Here is a 20,353-nt window from a genome sequence, read left to right as displayed (position 1 = left end):
CTACCATAGACTGGAGCCTACAGGCTTCTCCATCCATGGATTTTCCAAGCAAGGGTTCCGGAGTGAGTTGCCATTTCCTTCTCCAGGAGACTCTTCCCAAGCCAGGGATTGAACCCCAGTCTCCCACATTTTAGTCAGACACTTTACCCCCTGAGCCACCAGGGATGCCCCTAAAGAGAAGCTGGATGTGATTCTTACTTTACACCTCTATAGATATGGTGGATTTTCCCCACTTTTGACTTCTTCCAGAATTTTTTCTTCGTCTTTGATTTTGTGTGTGTGTGTGTGTGTGTGTGTGTGTGTGTATTTTAAGAGCATTATCCCAAGGCATACTTTGTTTTTGCATTTATCCTGCATGGTGTTTTCTGAGATTCTTTAAACTGGTTTGATGTCTGGCATTAATTTGGGGAAATTCTTGGTCATTATTGCTTCAAATGTTTCTTTGGTTCCTTTCTTTTTTCCTCCTTCTGGTATTTCCAATGTATGTATGCCACACCTTTTTTAGTTTTCTCACAGTCCTTGGATATCTCATTCTATTTTTCTTGGTCTTTGTTCTCTTTCTTTTCTAGTTTTTGGGGATTCTATTGATGCATCTTTTACATCAGAAATTCTTTCCTCAGTCGTATCCATTCTACTAATAAGCTCATCAAAGATCTTTTCTATTTGTATTACAGCATTTTTGATCTTTAGCATTTCCTTTTCATTCTTTCTTAGGATTTCCATCTCGGTTTACATAGCCTGTTCTTGCAGGCTGTCTACCCATTAGAGCCTTTGGCATATCAGTCACAATTGTCTTAAATTCCCAGTCTGATAATTCCAACATCCCTGCCATGTCTGGTTCTGATACTTGCTCTGGCTCTTCAATTGTTTTGTTTTGTTTTGCCTTTGATATGCCTTCAAATTTTTCTTCAGAGCTGAACAATGACAATACTGAGTAAAACGAACTGTTGTAAACAAGCCGTTAGTGATGTGGTGGTGAAGTATATGGGGAGGGGAAGCTTTCTATAGTCTCATGATAGGATCTATCTTTTAGTGACTCTATGTCTCTGGACTGTGAAACACTTCACAGGTGATTCACAGGTTTCTTTCTCCCCTCTTAGCTGAGAAAAGATGTCTAGAAAAGATTGCTTGAGTTAACTACAGTCACCCCTTGGTATCTCTAGGGGTTGGTCCCAGTACCTGCTGCAGATACCAAACTTTGAAGATGCTCAGGTCCCACAGTCAGTCCTCAGTTATCCACAGTTCTTCATCTGCAGATTCAACCAGTGAGGGATTGTGTAGTACTGTAGTATTTATTCAATAAATTCATCTATACGAGAGCCCAGGTTGTTCAAGAGTCAAACTCAAGCTGTTCAGAGTCATTTGTATTTCCTTCTATCACATGGGAGGCTAGAGTAGGTTAGAGTTGGATATTTCCTTTCTTCATGGCATTTAGACTCTGATAAAATCCCAACAGGTTAGGCTCTGGTTATCTAGTTTCCCCTGAAAATAAGTCTTATTAAAAAGAACCGAGAAAGTTTGGGATTGACATGTATGCACTACTATATTTAAAGTAGAAAACCAAACAGGGGCCTCCTGTACAATACAGGAAACACTGCTCCATATTCTATAATCACTTAGGTGGGAAAAGGATTTGAAAAAGAGTAGACAGATGTATATGTATAACAGAATCACCTTGTTGTACACCTAAAACTATTAAAAATACAATAATGTTAATCAACTATGCTCCAGTATGAGATTAAAAATGAAAAAGAGAACAGAGTATAGGAATCTTATCCTTTTTGAAAGCTCACTTTACACCATTTCAATTTTATGAAGTACCTACATTAGTACTTGTTTTCACTAACCAAAAGAAATCTGAAGAGGACTTTGACATTTATGAAAAAAAAGGTAAAAACCAAAATTAACCTTCAGCGTTTGCTTTGCAGTGGTCAGCACAAAGGCCGTGTATACTCAGAATAGTGAGGGCGGCCCACCAAACTTCTTCCCCAGAAACTGCATTCAAGCATCTACCACTAAGGCTTTGGACTATGTCTCGGAGCATCTGTGCTTTATCTCACTCCATCTTGCGCATCCATTGTCAAAATGTATTCTAAGGTAATTGCGTCTCCGATTCACCCCATTTCAGTTTACGAAAGGTTTCATGAACTCCCTACTTTGAAAATGTGAGGGAAAGCTGTACTCTTGGGCATTTCCTAATGGTTCTTTTTCCTCTCCTACTGTGGGAAGTCTGAGAGGATTTTTCTCAGGCATTTATTGTGAGAATCTAGTCAAGTTTCTAAAAGTAAATCTCACAACTTTGTAAGGACACCCCATGACTGAGGCGCCTAGAATTTTTAATTCTCAGCATTGTCCACACAAAGCCTCCAGAAATGTACCAGCTGCAGTCTAGGCGTTTCTACCCCAGCAGAAGCTCCCGCAGAGGTTTCTGCGTGTGTCTCTGCTCCTATAAACCAAGACTCCCTATATCTGCCTTACTCTCTCTCCAGTTTTGGCGGCAGCAGTTTGCTCTGTGGACTTCCCTCTTTCAAGTCGTTGATTTTTCAGTCAGTTCAGCTTTTTACTTGATGTCAGTCCTGAGACTGAACACTGGAGGCCCTTAGTCTCTCAGCTGTGTCCAACTCTTTGCGACCCTAAGGACTGTAGCCCGCCAAGCTCCTCCTCCATGGGATTTTGAAGGCAAGGATACTGGAGTAGATTGCCATGCCCTCCTCCAGGGGATCCTCCTAAAGCAGGGATGGAAACCAAGCCTCCTGCACCTCCTGCATTGGCGGGCAGATGCCTCACCCCTAGTGCCCCCTGGGAAGCCCTAGGACTAAGTATTGACTTCTTCCATGCAGAACTGGAGACCAGAAGTCCACCCATGATCTTGTGCAGTGTGCTAGAAAGCCTCAAAGAGAGAGGAGTTTTTATTTTTGTGCATGCATGTTTGTGGATGGGAGAACAAAAAGCATCACAGCTGCAGAACATTATTTGGGCTCTTCAAAATGAGAAGGTAATTTGAATGTATTATAGCAAGGGAGGGCTAGGATTTGGAATCCCTCTCCTTGCTGCAGATCTCTGGCCATCGATGAGCATAAGGAGAAAGAAACCCCAAGGCAGTAGCCCTACCTAGAGACATGTCTATGTGGTCCTCATTGGCCACTCAGAAGCTTCCACAGACTTAACACCAAATTAAAGTGCTGAGTAGAGAAAAAGATATCCCAGGATTTGTTTGAAGAGAAATGTCCATTTTAAATACATAGACTAATAACAGCTGATAAAATATGATTGCAAAAAATCCCTTTGTTATGGTTATGACTCAAACCACTTTAAATATACTATCTATGGTTTAAATACATTGCAAAAATCTATATTGGGCATTTAATATGGAGAAACCAGAGATCAAATTGCCAGCATCCTCTGGACCACTGAAATAGCAAGAGAGTTCCAAAAAAACATCTATTTCTGCTTTATTGACTATGCCAAAGACTTTGAATGTGTGGATCACAATGAAACTGTGGAAATTTCTGAAAGAAATGGGAATACCAGACCACCTGACCTGCCTCTTGAGAAATCTGTATGCAGGTCAGGAAACAACAGTTAGAACTGGACATGGAACAACAGACTGGTTCCAAATAGGAAAAGGAGTACGTCAAGGCTGTATATTGTCACCCTGCTTATTTAACTTATATGCAGAGTACATCATGAAGAATGCTGGGCTGGAGGAAACACAAGCTGGAAACAAGATTGCCGGGAGAAATATCAAAAATCTCAGATAAGCAGATGACACCACCCTTACAGCAGAAAGTGAAGAAGAACTAAAGAACCTCTTGATGAAAATGAAAGAGGAGAGGGAAAAAGTTGGCTTAAAGCTCAACGTTCAGAAAACTAAGATTGTGGCATCTGGTCCCATCTCTTCATGGCAAGTAGATGGGGAAACAGTGGAAACAGTGGCTGACTTTATTTTGGGGGGCTCCAAAATCACTGCAGATGGTGACTGCAGCCATGAAATTAACCGACAGTTACTCCTTGGAAGGAAAGTTATGATCCACCTAGACAGCATATTAAAAAGCAGAGACATTACTTTGCCAACAAAGGTCCATCTAGTCAAGGGTATGGTTTTTCCAGTCATCATGTATGGATGTGAGAGTTGGACTATAAAGAAAGCTGAGAGCTGAAGAATTGATGCTTCTGAAATGTGGTGTTGGAGCAGACTCTTGAGAGTCCCTTGGACTGCACGGAGATGCAACCAGTCATTGTCATTGCCTTCCAGTGTCATTGGAAGGACTGATGTTGAAGCTGAATCTCCAATCCTTTGGCCACCTGGTGCGAAAAGCTGACTCACATGAAAAGACCCTGATGCTGGGAAAGATTGAAGGCAGGAGGAGAAGGGAGGACAGAGGATGAGACGGTTGGACGGCATCACTGACTCAATGAAAATGAATTTGGGTAAAGTTGGAAGCTGGTGATGGACAGGGAGGCCTGGCATGCTGCCGTCCATCGGGTCACAAAGAGTGGGACATGACTGAGCAACTAAACAGAACTGAACTGAATATGGAGAAAATGCCAAACGAATGTGTATATTTTTTAGGGAGTCAGATAATGGGAGGCTACAAATAGCTAAACCAGAGTAGACTGAAGAATTATTGTTTAGTGGGAATTCAGGTTCTTTCCTTTTGTCCTTAAAAATAATTCCTGGGTTTCTAAATAATGTCAAAAATTAAAAATCTCAACTGAAAACCAAATGTTTATAAAAATGGTTGGACAATTTCAACCACTACAGATTTTGCAACTACACTGTCAGGCATCCCAGGGTGTTCTTTCAAACTCTCTGGGCAATGAGTAATATGAGTAGGTGTAAAAAGGAACATGCTTTTGAAACAATTTAAGATTCTCCTCCCTATTCCCTAAACAAGCATGTATTGAACTACAATAATGAAAAATATTCTTAATTGAAAATGTGAAGAATCTTCTCATCAGTGCTTGCTTTTGATATTTAGACTTTGACTGTAGGTAGTCACCTAGAAAAGGAATTACTTCTAAAGAGATTCTAAAAAGAATCTCAACACTAAGTTAAAGTGAGGATATTCTTATAAATTGTGAGACTCTAAGATCTTATGCAGAATAGTGAATAGTAAGAGAGTTCAAATTTATGCTTCCAAGGGTAGACCAAGAAGGCAAAAAATGCATGATAAATGCCTACATTATGACAGAGCCTTTTATGTGGTATCTTATTTAAAGTAATTTTTTAATGTATGTCTGAATTGAAATTTATTGTCCAGCTTTGAGATGATAAAAAAAATTTAGTAAGGAGAGCAACAAATTCAATATTCACTAAAAATCAGAGCCTTTGTTCAAAGCCATCTCTGCCTTAAAGAGATTTTTCAAGTAATCTATACTTCCTGATGTGACCAAACACATATTTCTATGAATTCTTCAAATATATAATTTAGCTTCAATTAACAAAGAAATATTGAAAACTGGTATAATTATGAGGATATCATGCACTTTTTATAGGATTTTATATTTTAATATGCATTTATGTTGTCTCCAAGACCATCCTAACTTCTTCAATACAGCCTGTGTCCCAGGATATTCATTTTCTCTTAAAACAAGTTTATCTCAGAACTCATTGACTTCCTATTTATTTGCTTGGCTTCTATACTGCCACTTACCTGTTATCCAGAAATTTCTATCCTTTATTTTCCTAAATCTAGTACATGTATTCTTAAATTCCTTATTTTCCTTTCTCTCAGATTCAGGCTTTACTGTGCCAGAGCATACTTTTATGTATTTCTTTAAGGAAGGATTTACAGCTAGTAAGGGCTTCCCTGGTGCCTCAGATGGTAAAGAATCTGCCTGCTATGCAGGACAGCCAGGTTCGATCCCTGAGTTGGGAAGATCCCCTGGAGAAGGGAGTAGCTACCCACTCCAGTATTCTTGTCTGGAGAATTCCATGGAAAGAGGAGCCTGGTAGGCTACAGTCCATGGGTTTGCAAAGAGTCAGAGATGACTGAGTGATTAACACTTTCACTTATAGCTAGAAAACTGAGTTTTACATTTTCAAAAAGCCTTTGTTTCTCACCCTGACTAATAGTTTTCATGTGGACAGATATTAATTTTTAAAACCATTTGCCCTAGACATCCATTCAAAGGGATGTTCCATCATCTTCTATCCAATGATGCTTGCAAGAAATATATGCCCATCTTTAAATCAATCTTTCATACGTCACTGTTTGGGCTTCCCTGGTGGGTCAGTAGGAAAGAATCTGCCTGCCAATGCAGGAGATGTTGGTTTGACCTTGGGTTGGGAAGATCCCCTAGAGAAGAAAATGGCAACGCTTTCAGTATTCTTGCCTGGGAAATCCCATGGACAGAGGAGCCTGGTGGCCTACAGTCCAGGGGGTCTCAAAAGAGTTGGGCACAATTTAGCAACTATGCAACAAAACCATGTGGCTGTTTAGCACAGCTTCAACTTTTGTTTTAAATCCTCCTGAAAAATAACTTTTAAGCTTCTCTTGTTCTAAATTTTGTGATATATCAGGCTGTGTTTTTTATTTTCATTGAATGTTATTTTGTACTAGAGAGATTCATTCAATTTTGAATGCACTGTTCTTTTTTTTTTTTTTTTTTTTTTGCCTTTAGGAACTTTCACTCTATTTTCCCTTTGATCATTTAATTCTCTATTAATTTCCCACTAGTTTTGTAACAAATTACCACAAACTTAGTGGCTTAAAACAACACACAGTTATTATGTGTATTTCTGGAGATCAGATGTTCTAAAATCAGGTTGTCCAGAGATCTGTGTTTGTTCTGTATTTGTGTGTTGCTCTAAAACCAAACCCATTTCCTTTTTTTCCCGGCTTCCAGAGGCTACATGCCTTCCTTGGCCCAGGGCTCCTTCCTCAAATCAGACTTCTGCTACCATCATCATTTTCTCTGACTCTGACCTCCCCGCCATCCTCTTATAAAGACCCTTGTGACTACACGGGGCCCACCTGAATAATTCAGGTGACTCTTCCCATTTTAAGATCTTCAATTTAATCATGTTTGCAAATTCCTTTTAGCTTTATAAGGAAATATATTCACAGTGCTGAGAATTAAGACATAGGCATTTTTGGAACCACTATTTTATCTACCACACCCTCCATTTTCTTCATTCTGCATTTTTAGAATTCCTATTTCATAAATGTCCTCCCCAGAATGACTGTCTATATCTCTAATACTGATCTGTTACTTTTTCATTCCTTTCTTTTTTTGTGTATAATCCAGTAATTTCATGGATTTTTTTTCCCTTCAAGTCTATTTTTAACATTTTATGTTGGTGATTGTGTGTTTTCTTTTTAAATATACATAGCAGATTATTTTTTTTTTGTTATGAAATTTTTTTCTTTCTCGGCTTTAAAGTTGGGTGCCCTCCATCTGATTTATCTTTTAAATAATTCCATCTGAATTTCATTATTTAGGAATTAACTAAATATTTGTTCTGATGATAGCTTCACTTTACTCAGCTCCTTTTTTTGTCATTTGTATTGTTACTTCACTGAATTTTCAGGAAGGAAGTGAAACAAATATATGTGCTCTCTGTTACAACTTGAACTGGAAATTCTATAAGCTTGGATTTTAGTTTAACATTGCTTTACAAATAGTACAAGATCTTCTGTGATGGATGTGGAAATGATAAGAAAACCTAAAGAAAAACATTTCATCTCTAGGAAAAGAAATAGTGGCAACTGGAAAGGCAGATGAGTGGCAGGAATGGTCAACAAATGCAGCAGCAACAACAAAAAGGTGTGAGAGGCATCCTAGTGGTCAGTGGACTGAAATCTGAAATATTTGCAAGAAAATAATTACACTTCAGGTGAAAGTTAACTGACCTCCTACATAAGGATGGTGGATTGAGAAATAAATTCACCAAATAAATCCAAAGTAACACATTAAGTGCTGGGCTGCAAGGCCTGTGTTTGCCTAGCGTCAAGACCAAAGAAAGAGCCCGGAGTCAGCAACAGAGACATCAATGGTTTAATGGATCGGGGAGCTTACACTTCTGAAGCCAAGTCTGGGAGCAACAGCCCACCATATGTGGTACATGGCAGGTAGGTTGTGGGGGCAATCTTTTCTCCCAGTGAGGAAGGGGAGGTTTCTAGTTAAAGGAGAGTTGACGTTATATGGGAGCTTCCGAGGAGGTATTAGTGGTAAAGAACTCACCTGCCAATGCAGTAGATGCTGGAGACAAGGGTTCGATCCTTGGGTCAGAAGACGCAGGAGGCTTGGATTCCATCCCTGGGCCGGGAAGATCCCCTGGAGGAGGGCATGGCAACCCATTGCAGTATTCTTGCCTGGAGAATACCACAGTCAGAGAAGACATGCGGGCTACAGTCCCTAGGGTTGCAAAAACTTGAACCTGACTGAAGTGACTTAGCACACATGCCGACATCATGTGGATTCATTAGTTACCAGGAAACCAAAAGGACATGCCCTTCACTGCCCCTTTCATAAGTACAATCACTAACTGGGACCCAGAGCAAGTATACAGGAAGGTCAGTTTTGTGAGTAGGATAAAGGTGAGGCAGGCACTGGTCCCAGAGTGGATATCCAGAGAATAAGAAAGCAACCATCTTGAGTGGCCTGACCATACATTAGACAATAGAGACTCTCTTAATCTAACTGCTGAATGAGAGGATAAATTTAGAACATGAGATTATGTGGGAGATTCAGTGATCACTATTTGGGCTTTTAATATTTTCAAATGTTGAAAAACATTTAAGGATACAAATTTTAATCCAAGTATATCGGCTTCAGTTATATAATGGTTCAGGTTCTATATTAAATACCAGGATGTGATACATGAATATAGTGGTCATTTTCACCATCTGATAAGCCTAAGTGTGGTGTTTCTACAAGCAATGCAGGAATGAAATTTGTTAGACTGGGGGTGTGACTCGACCTGCACCATTCCTTCAAGCAGCACTAACTGCAGTAAACTCCAGGGCAGGGCATCTTTCCTGACATGCACATTCAGTCCCTTCAATCGTGTCCAACTCTTTGTGACCCCATGGATTGTGGCCCCTCAGGCTCTTCTGTCCATGGGGATTCTCCCCAAAAGAATACTGAAGTGGGTTGCCATGCCCTCCTCCAGGAGATCTTTACTGACAATGTACAGTAATTCTGATTTGCAGAGGGAAGCCACAACAGAATGGGACCTTCTATCCTCATCAGAATCACAACTATGCTAAAGCCAGAGGTATGGAGGAAGCTATGACTTCCTGGACTGTTCTTAGACTAGCATCCCCACCAGCACCCAGCCTGCTGATGGCCAGGGACCTGACATGTTACCAAGCAAGAACTCTACTGATGCATTAAAATATATTCTTGCAGAGGTACCCTCATTCAGGACCAGAAAACAACCATTGAATAACAAATGTACTAGTTGCCTGCCTTCACAACTGCTCTCACATTCCAATTATCTATTCAGATTACCAACTATAAACTTAGAATCTGTCCCATTCTTGCCCAATTCTTGTCTCAAAACTACTTGAAATATCCAAAGACATTTGAGGTGGTTTAGTGCAATGGTTATGGATCTTCCCATTTGAAATTTTTTGAATTTCATTTCCTTCACTCACCAGCCATGTGTGAGGTTGAACCTATTGTTTAACCTCTCTATGCCTCTCTTTTTCCCTCTGAACAATCAGGATAACAGCAAACACCTCTTCAAGTTATTGTAATAATTAAGACAGTCAATATACACAAAGCCTTCAAAACAGCATCAAGACAAAAGGCACTAAAAGAATGCAAATTTGATTATCTGCCATTTCCTGTCTCCTTTCCTTCCAGGGATAAATGATGGGCTAATAGATTGGTGAATCAACATATTAATATAACTCTCACATTAATAATTACTTTTTAAAAATTTTAGTAATCATAAGGCAGACTGACACTTGAAGCACTTCCATGATACTGAACAGATGACATTGCAAACTCAACCTGTAACGACCCCATAGAGAAAGTCTAACCATACTTAGCCCCTTCTGCTATAGCTTCTTTAGTACAGATGTTGTTCTGGACAATCAGTATATTTGAAGCCAACCACGTATTTTCTTCCCCCAAGCTCGTTCATCTTTGGGTTCCAATCTTCTTTCTACCTACACTTCCAGCAATGGCCTTTGTTTTAATTTTCAAAGTGTTAAGCTACTTTCTCATTCTTGCACTGAGAACTGCATTGCATTCTATCCTTTTTTCTGGAAAACAGCTCTACTCTTAATGAAAAGGCAAACTTGAATACTACTGAGTCATGATAAATGGTGAAACTTAAGCCCAGAGGATTTTTTACCTTTCAATGTATTTTTACTCTGACATCTTGACAATAGTATATGATGGATTTATCTCCATGAGTGTTTTTCAACTGTTTTTCCATCCTAAATGTATCCATTCCAAATGGGACCTCAAGTTATTATCTTTTCATGAATTCCTACTGAGTAAGGTGCTTCGAGGATATTAACACTGAGAAGGGTGTCACAGGATCTTGGCCATGGAGAGATTGAGCATCTATTCAGGAAAATAGTATTAATACAAGTGCTGAGAGATCACAGACCCAGGTAAAATTTACTGTGTGGCTTGTAACTGTAGCAGGAAATAAGTACCTCATGCAGAATGAAGAATGGCTTTGAAGAATCTTAAATGATGAGTAAGACTGAGACAAGGAAAGTGAGGTATTAGAGCATCCTCAAAAGGAGGTATGTAGGTAGCACACGCTGCAAAATCTAGAAGGCATGTAACATGTCTGAGAAATAATAGTAGAATGATTTGGCCACTGTGAGGAATTTTAATATGGAATCACTTTTCCATCTAGTACAAACCACAGAGTTTCTAAAAGAAGAGGAAAAAGAACCCGAACATCAACAAAAATACAGTATGGATGATGGCTATTAGGAAAACAGTCTTCTTGCCATAAACTAGTATTTCTTTTGTATGCTTTTCTCACTTACCCTTTCTTTTTAATGGAGAGCTAATGTTCCAAGAATCCATTTGACTTTGGCAAGTTATGTGAGGCACCAAGCAGGAACATGTTTAATTTGCTTACATGAAACAAATAAATAGGAAATTAAAAAAAAAAAAAAACAGCAAGCTAGAATGATTGTCACCTGAAGAATCCAGAAACTGAGAAGCCCCTGGGTGGTGAACCCAACATGAAATGAGTGTGGGTATCTCCAGAAGACCCTTGCTTTGTTGCTCAGGTCTAGCTTTGTTTTATCTCATGAATTGGCTACACTCTGTAGTATCCGAGACTCCTTATTCTTTTTCTTGCTCTCTTCGAAGATTAAAACAAACAGGAGAGATCGGACGATGATGATCCCAACAAGAAAAATGTGGGTGTGGGAAGTGTGAGAAATAGGGCTGGGGCTTGAGTTGGTCCTCCCTTGAAGGACTGGAAACCACAGTATGTCCGGATGACCAGAAAGTACACCAAAGATTTTGAGTAAAACCTACAGGCCAGGCGCAGAGGAACAGTATTCTGCAAAGATGAGTCCAGTCATCACTTACTCATGTCTGCGCAAACAATCAGCCAGAAGAAGAATATCCCTCTCCCCCGAGGCCCTGCTTCTTTCTCCCAGGATATAATACTGCCTGTTAGGACCACTGGGGCTGCCTCAAACACATCCTGACAGCTGCAGAAGATTTTGGTAGTAGTCCTAATTCCACTTTCCTTTCCATCTGTCTACAGATGGTTTAAATTTGACCCCTCAGGGGAAAAAAAAAAGTATCCTACCAAGAAGCAATTATTATGCTTGTAGATTTCTCTTTTAAAAAAAAATGACAAGACTGTGATTTGCAGGAGCCTTGTAATTGTGGATTATGTTGGGAGTTTGACACTCATTCTGAGCATGGAGTTTCTGACACTGTTTGGGGATAGATTGCTAATATTTCATGTAGATTTATTCAAACTGTCAATCAGAACAATGCAGAAAATAATCAAAAATGTCAGCCAGAATGTTGAAGGAAGTCCAGTCCTTTCAAAGCTATTAGCTTTTATTTTTCTTTTTCAAAATATCTTTCAACTGCAACAGGACGATACAACACCAGAATGTTTCTGTTTATAATGTGCCATCTGGATTTTCTTTGTTAATTATAGAATTCTTTCTACAAGATTTTTCTCCTAAAAATTGCAAAACAATTTAAAGGTATTATTTTAATATTTACTATATTTTACGGAAATTATCTTCAAGCCCATATAATATAACCAAGATAATTTAGGAGAAATAAAAATGTAAATAAATTCCTAGACTATTTCAAAGAATTATAGAATCTCTACAGCCTTAAAAGTTCTCTGGTATAAGCTTCCCCTTTGCCAAGATGGGAACTCAGGTGCAGGAAGCGTTGACCTGCCCTGAGTCATTCTTTTGGTTTGCTACTGAGCCAGAAGGAGATGCCAGCTCTCCTGGTACTCAATTCTGTACTTCTTCTACCAAATTGCTCCTGAAATATATTTTTGACAAATAAGTCACACATAAGTCATTCTTTTAAAATAAGTCCATTTTTCAGAATAACTGATAAAGAAGATGTGGTTCATATATGCAAAGGAATACTACCCAGCCATGTACAGAATAAAATAATTCCATTTGCAGCAACGTGGATTCAACTAGAGATTATCATACTAAGTTAAGTCAGAAAGACAAATACCATATGATGTCACTCATACGTGGAATCAAAAATATGGCACAAATGAATTTACCTACAAAACAGAAACTGATTCATAGAAAGACTTGTGATTGTCAAGGGAGAGGGGAGAGGGAGAGGAATGGACTTGGAGTTTTGGGTTGGTAGATGGAAACCATTACATTAAAATGGATAAACAATAAAGTCCTAATATGTAGCACAGAAAACTGTTTTCAAAATCCTGTGATAAACTATAATGGAAAAGAAGATAAAAAAGAATGTATAGATGCGTTTGTGTCATTTTGCTCTGTAACAGAGATTGGCATAACACTGTAAATCAACTGTACTTCAATAAAAATAAAAATAAATTGTCAGTGTTGTTTTAACTCATTACTCTCCAAACAAAAATCTCTAAAATAGAAGGAATTTCATTTTTAACATACTGAAGCCATATTTTATGGTACTGGCTTTGTGAACAGTGTTGTAGAGCTGTGTTGTAGCACTGTAATGGACCAAGAAAAGACATGGTCCCTTCTGTCAAGAAGCATATCATTTTGGAGCGAAATTATCTTAGGAAATCAAGGTCTAAGGAAGTGAAACTATAGTTAAGACTGTAAGGCTACATATGAGGGAAAATGAATGGCACAACAGATACAGAAGAGAATAGGTCTTGTCCTTGACTTTCAACAGATGCTCTGTGAATATTTGTTGAGTTGCATTGAGTGTTTTCACTTGGATAGCAGTTTCTTCTCTGGGAAAAGATAACTCAACATTGTCAGGACATATTTTGCAGACTTGGACCTAATTGTGTTATTTTTAAAAATACTTAAATGTAAAATGAGTCTGGAAAGACATTTGGATGGTATGCATTTATTCTAAAAACTTTATGTTAAAAGTACATATTATATTAATATGCAAGAAAAATTTCTACCTTTAATAATTTTCTAGGTAGCTTCCCAGGTGGCACTACTGGTAAAGAACCCACCTGCCAATGCAGGAGACACAAGAGACATGGGTTCGATCCCTGGGTTGGAAAGATCCCCTGAAGAAAGGTATGGGAACCCACTGCAGTATTCTTGCCTGGAGAATTCCATGGACAGAGGAGCCTAAAGGGTTACAGTCCATGGGGTCACAAAGAGTTGGACACGCTGAAGTGACTTAGCACATAGCACAGTGATTTTCTAAGTATTTTATGAGGGGTTATCTCATCTGTAATAGTGATTTTATGCACCAACCTGGGTAGGACATGATGCTCAAATATATTTGGTTAAGCATCAGTCTGATATTGCTGTGAAGTTAGTTTCTAGATAAGTTTAACATTCAAATCAGTAGCCTGTGAATAAAGCAGAGTAGCCTCATAATATAGCCTCATACAGTAAGTTGAAATAAATGGTTCTTACATTAAACTACCAGTGTTGAATGACTGCAATCACAGCCTAGCACTCCTCTCCTGTCTAAAATAGGTCCTAAGTGAAAAAAGAATGACATCCCCCAAAGAAGAGAAAATTCTGCCTTTAATCTCCAATACTAGCTCTTCGCTAACCACGTTAGGTTTTCCCTGCAACATTAGGTCTCCCACCTGCCAGCCTACTCTGCTGACTTTGGACTTGCACAATGAGTAAAATACAAACACATACATGCACAGATCTTATTGCTTTTGTTTCTCTGGTAAACCACAACTTATACCATTTTACAAATCTAATCAAGTATCATAAAAATTGACTGTTCAAAGGAAAATTCATCTCAAAGCTTTGACAGAAAGCACAGAAGTGATGTGGAGATCAATAGAGAACTATCACTGTGACCATATGATTATTATCTTGAACTGTGGTGCTTGGAATATTCTTTTGCAGAGAGAAAGCTACCGGATCCCATAAAGGCAAGTTGTCTGGGCTGTAGACTCAGAAATGAATTAAACCTCGTCTCAGTATTTATTGGTTGCATGTGTTAAATGAGGCATATAAGCTCTCTGTATCACAGGCTCATCAATTTAAAAGTGAAATTGACTTTAAAATTACATATAATAATAAAAATAAGCAGCTATGTTCCTATCCATATGAAAATACAGTGTTTTAGTTAATTTTTACTGGATATTTTCTTTCTTCCAAATGTGAAGGGATTCTTGGAATCCTTTGGAAAAGTTGTATCATTTCAATTGGATGATTGTATTACTGAAGAAACACTTCCTTGGTTGGTTTATAGGCTTCCTGGGGTCAAGTGAGAATTAATATCTTAATATGTGTTCAGCTATTTGCTCAGTGATTAACATAAGTCAAAGTAGACAATAAATGTTTATTATTGTTCACGGCTGTGGCAGAGAAAATGTTCACCAAAAATTTCTTCCCACATTTCTCCATGTTCTTGCAGCTTGATAGAACCATGTGAATAGTTTGAGCCAATTAGATATAAGAAGGAGGAACATGTTTAATTTCCAAAATGAATCCACCAAAAAGAAGGAAGAAGTTGAAAAGACTAAGTGTTCCAGAGGTTGCAACTTCAAGATGTAAACAAAGTCTTCCTTATTCTGGGTTCTAGAGCAGCTAAGTGGAATAGAGATCCCTTGTCAACATCTACAGTTAGTGTGAAATAAACGTTTCTTGGATGAAGCCTCTGAGGTTGGATGATCTTAGCCTCACTATCCTATTTGGTTTAAAAGAATGATGCACCAAGCTTACCCTACAATAAGAATAATCAGTGACATTCCCAAAAACCATACTCCAAAAAACCATTAAGTAAAATATATTGAATGATCTATATAACTTGTACCAAGACAAAATAATAAGATGATTCACATTGAAAAGAATATTTTCTTTTTAATGTTTTATTTGTTTATACATTTGATTTTGAAGTTTGACTTTCAGGGAATTTATATACTTTTTACTTCAGATAAAATTTATTTTAAAACTCTTTACAGTAGGCTTAATTAATTTTAGGGAGACTAACATGTATTAAAAGGGCTTGGCATTTTCAGTTAGAGAGCACATTTTAATATTCAAGATAAATCCTTTTATCTGAACAAATTTATAAATTTAGATTCAGAAAGTTGTAATACCATTTCCACTGTCACTCAAATGTGACTGCATATTGCGATTCTGTCAGTATTTGAAGAGCATTATTCTTCAATTATCAGAATGTTTAGATAATGAAATGGTAATAGAATGAGGTTTTTAAAAATCAGTTTCAATATCTCTGATAATACTTAGAAGAATAGTTCAAGTACCAGTAAAACAACTTACATAATTATAATACTAGTGATACATAGAACTGTGACTGGAACACAATGGAATGCTAGACCGTTGTCAATATTTAATATCATGAACTAAGTGAGTCACATATTTTCTCATTTAAGGGATAAATCATGTTTAAATTCCCAAAAGTAAATTTCCTTTAAAGTTTAGAGGAAACTATATTTAGACCTAAGGAAAAATATTCAGAAATATGTTAACTCCCCATACTTTCTTGAGATTATAATGTTGAACTGTATTTCTGACAATAGTCATTCTAGACGTTAGTTTAAAAATGCATTTCAAGAAACTTACTTTGGTTTGCAATAATCTAGTTAGTCACAACTAGTTATTTTCAACAAAAGTTACCTATATTAATGATAACACTGGAAATGAGACCTAAAACATCATTTACAGTCAAGAAATGTTCAGTTAAAAAGATGAAATATTCTTTTTATAAATGTTTTCATATAATCTCAACTCACTCTACAAATGTAATGGAGCAAGTAAAGTAACAAAGACTAATATGAAAAAAAATCTTTTAAGATAAAAAATGCCAAAATTATTTTCAAAATAAGACCTATAAAGAAGTTCCGTTAATGAAATATCTGACAAGTTAGATTCAACACATTGGGAAGAAACTAGCAAAAAGTCAAGTTTTAAAGACAGAAATCAAAAGCAGGCTGACTTGCACAGGCATTGAGTGTGGTTAGCTCTAAGTAGGGTGCATTCATTAATTTGGTGACAATTTAAAGATACTGGTTGCAGAAACAGTAATATTTTATATGTGAATAGCATTTTATGTTCTCCAAAATATGGGCTATGAATTACTTATTGATCAGGAGAAATATATTAGTATACACAGCCACTAAGTCACAAAACTGAGTTTTTATAAAGATTCTACAATGCAATTATATATGGCTCAGCACATAAAATAGTGAGTAGAAGTGTTAGTCATTCAGTTGTGCCCAACTCTTGGTGACCCCATGGACTGTGGCCCACCTTGCTCCTCTGCCCATGGAATTCTCCAGTCAAAAATACTGGAATCAGTAGTCATTCCTTCCTCCAGGGGATCTTCTCTACCCAGTCATCGAACCTGGAGCTCCTACACTGCAGGCAGATTCTTAATAGCTAATCATAAAATCTTAAGATAAACTATATATGACAATAAGAACATAACTACTTTAAGCTGTGTGCTTATAGACTAAAGAACTATGATATTAGAACTTAACTGTTGCTTTAAAAGAAATGTGAAATTATTAGAGGGAATAAAATGAGAATTTCATTCATGTCCAAGTCCCCCCCATGAGATGAGGGCTGATAGGTTATTCTGTCCCAGGAAGATTTTCCCTAATTTACGGAAGAATAGTTTTTCCTCATAATTTAAAAAAAAAAAACATCAAGTTTGGGGAAAATCACTTGTGCTAAATCAAAATCATAAAATATAGTCAGCTAAATCAAAATCATGAAATATAGTCAGAGTATATAAAGCTAATTATTTGGTGTCTAGAAAATCAGAAGAAGTAATGAGTTTTTTTTAATATGGGGCCAGTTCATTCAGTTCATTTAAGCCCTAGGATGTGGCTCGAATGGTAAAGAATCGGCCTGCAGTGTGAGAGACCTGGGTCCTATCCCTGGATTAGGAAGGTCCTCTGGAGAAGGAAATGGCAACCCACTCCAGTATTCTTGCCTGGAGAGTTCCAAAGATAGAGGAACCTGGAACACCCTAGTCCATGGGATCACAAAGAGTCAAACATGATTAAGTGACTAACACACACACAGTTCATTCAGGGTGGTCTTAATAAAAGGACTAAGATCTTAAGACTTCTTATATCATGTAGGGTAAAAAGCAGTTGGTTCATATATGAAGCTGACATAATCATAATGACCTTTTCTTACAAGTCTAAGGGATAAGAAAGTAAGAGAATTTGGTACACTTTCCTATTTTATATATCCTGAGCTCCTATGAAATGAATCCATGTTTGATTCATGTCTCTCTCCTGAGATCTAAGTTCAAGGATCAAGAAAACAGTTGGAGTAGCCATATCTCCAAACACTCTGAATATAACTTGCATTAATGGTACCATGTCTTTGGAGTACTACAACTAGAGAGCTATGTTATTTAACTCTTATAACTGTATTACTCTTGCCCTCAGCCTTGGATGATCAAGTTCATTACTTACTGGGGTTATCAAACCTATTTTTCTGAAGGGTCTGACTTCCTGAGCCCTGCCTTTTATAGGTTTTATGTTATCTTCTATTGATCTTTACTATGAAATGTAGAAGTAATAAGATGCACCCTAGGAATCCCCTCGATTCCATACATATTTATTCTTGTGACAAATTATTAGCAATCTATTTTCCCCTAGGTTTTGTAATCGTCCTTCTTTATCTCTGATGGTTCAGCAGAATGAGGAGCTCAAAGTAGCCTGGTGCTAGTCTCTACTTCCAGTATAAGCAACTAATTATATCCCTTGGATCAAAATATTCCTTTATTAGGGACTAAGATAACTAGCAAAACAGCATCCACAAGTTTGCATGAAGGAAAAGCAAAACCTCACAAGTACGCTGTTTGTTGCAAGGGAATCTAAATACATACCATGAGGAACCCACGTATTTACAGTACACACGTAGTATTTACTAGAGAAGTATACATAGCATTCGTTGGAGAAAAACTCACAAAAGGAGAAGTAGCACAGGGCACAGCATCTCCTGAACTATCACTATTTCAGAACTTAGGCAGGGTGGAGATGGTCTGAATGCATGCTGGTCACTGTTCAACCAAAGAGGGCCGGCAGGACGAGGAGGATGGAAGAGTGACTGACAGCATCCCAAGACGGCAAACAAGCCCAAGACCAAATTGTATTGCAGATTCACAGGTGAGCCTTAGAAAAGATGGGAAAAGTCTAGTTTCACTAAGAAACAAAAAATACATCAAGATACCTCTGGGTTCAAGTAGAACGTCATAGGGGATGCATAAAAATCAGGGCACCAAGTGCCCTGGGGAAAGTCTTGCATGCCAGAAATGTGCATGTAAGTTAAAGGCCTTCTTGTCTCTCTACTGTCTCTTAGCACTACGAGTCAAATCTCTGCAAAAAAGGGGAGAGAACATCTAGACTTGACTGTTACTGAATTTATCACATTTATTCTTATCTTATCAAGTATAATGTGAAGGGTCTCTCCAACTTCTCTTAGTTCCCAGACCAGTGAACTCTATGAGAACAATAGCACCGTGTCACTATTTCAGAGTTAAGTTCAGCAAAGTCTATAAAATAGCACAACCAACTTCAGTGGTGTTATCTCCCAGGTGGCCCCCAGATTGAATCTCTGGTCATTCCACTATTCTGCTGGATCAGCCAGTACATGAGTTAAGTACACCTGGTGGATGTGGATTACTCTCCTCTCTCACACTGAAATAGATTTCTCAGTTAGAAGTAACGAGGTATGGGTGTATGATCGAGAGTAAGGTGCTCTGAAATTGTATGGATGATGGTGCTGGAGGAGGAACCAATGTGGATGCTAAGGCAAATCCACTTACAAAGTATGTATCTATTTTTATGAAAACAAATTTTGGGTTTTATGCTGTGTCCCAGGCCCTGCAATTCTGCACACAGGTCCCTCCCTACGGCATGGTGCCCCATGAGGGGTGGGATTCCCATAGATAATGTGTCTGTGACTGGTCTTTCCTTCTTTATGTGGTCTATAATTGAACGTGCAGAAGATATTCAACCAACCCTCAGGTCTTCAGGATGAATTGCTCTATATATAGGTATAGATTCAGCGTGTCCATGGAACAGGTTAGTTCAAGGTCTTCCAAATTTGTTATTTTGGATGGACAGGGAGACCTGGTGTGCTGCAGTCCATGGGACTGCAAAGAGTTGGACACAACTGAGTGACTGAACTGAACTGAACTGAAGTCTGTTATTTTCTTCAACTACTTTACCGAACTATGTAGTTTTCAGAAACTGGGAATATAACCAAAGGATGGATTCAATAGGCTCACTTTGAATTAGACTTGGGCCAAACCTCTGTTTACCGGTCACCATAAGCTTCAGTGAACCATCGTGGCATTTCAGGTCTGCAGGGATTAAGGCCAACTCACAGTCAGGCTCTGGGGTTTTTCTCTTTCTCCACCACAGAGTTACAGACAAAATGGCTATTTACCCTATCAGCTGGTGTCTAAAGGATGCCTTACAGTCTGTACACATAACTGTTGCAAGACCCTCCTTAAGAGGGCCTGGTCGCTTCTTCAGTCAGGGGGTTCTGGTTTATAGATGAGCTAGTGTAGAGGAATTGGGTGGGAGGACACCTTATGGCAATGATGAAAGATTTTGTTCCCCATATTTGTATTTTATATTTTTTCCTAGGACCCTGTAATCAATCAGTCATGCCCCAGATCCCTAGACATTAAAACACTTTGAATGGCAGTTACTCTTATCTCTAATGGTTAAGTACTGACAGCTGGCTTCTGTTACTCTGGGATTTTACCA

This window comes from Odocoileus virginianus, chromosome 25, assembly GCF_023699985.2.
Source record: "Odocoileus virginianus isolate 20LAN1187 ecotype Illinois chromosome 25, Ovbor_1.2, whole genome shotgun sequence".
Taxonomy (NCBI): domain Eukaryota; kingdom Metazoa; phylum Chordata; class Mammalia; order Artiodactyla; family Cervidae; genus Odocoileus; species Odocoileus virginianus.
The sequence above is the reverse complement of the archived record's forward strand: the minus strand, read 5'-3'. Positions refer to the sequence as shown.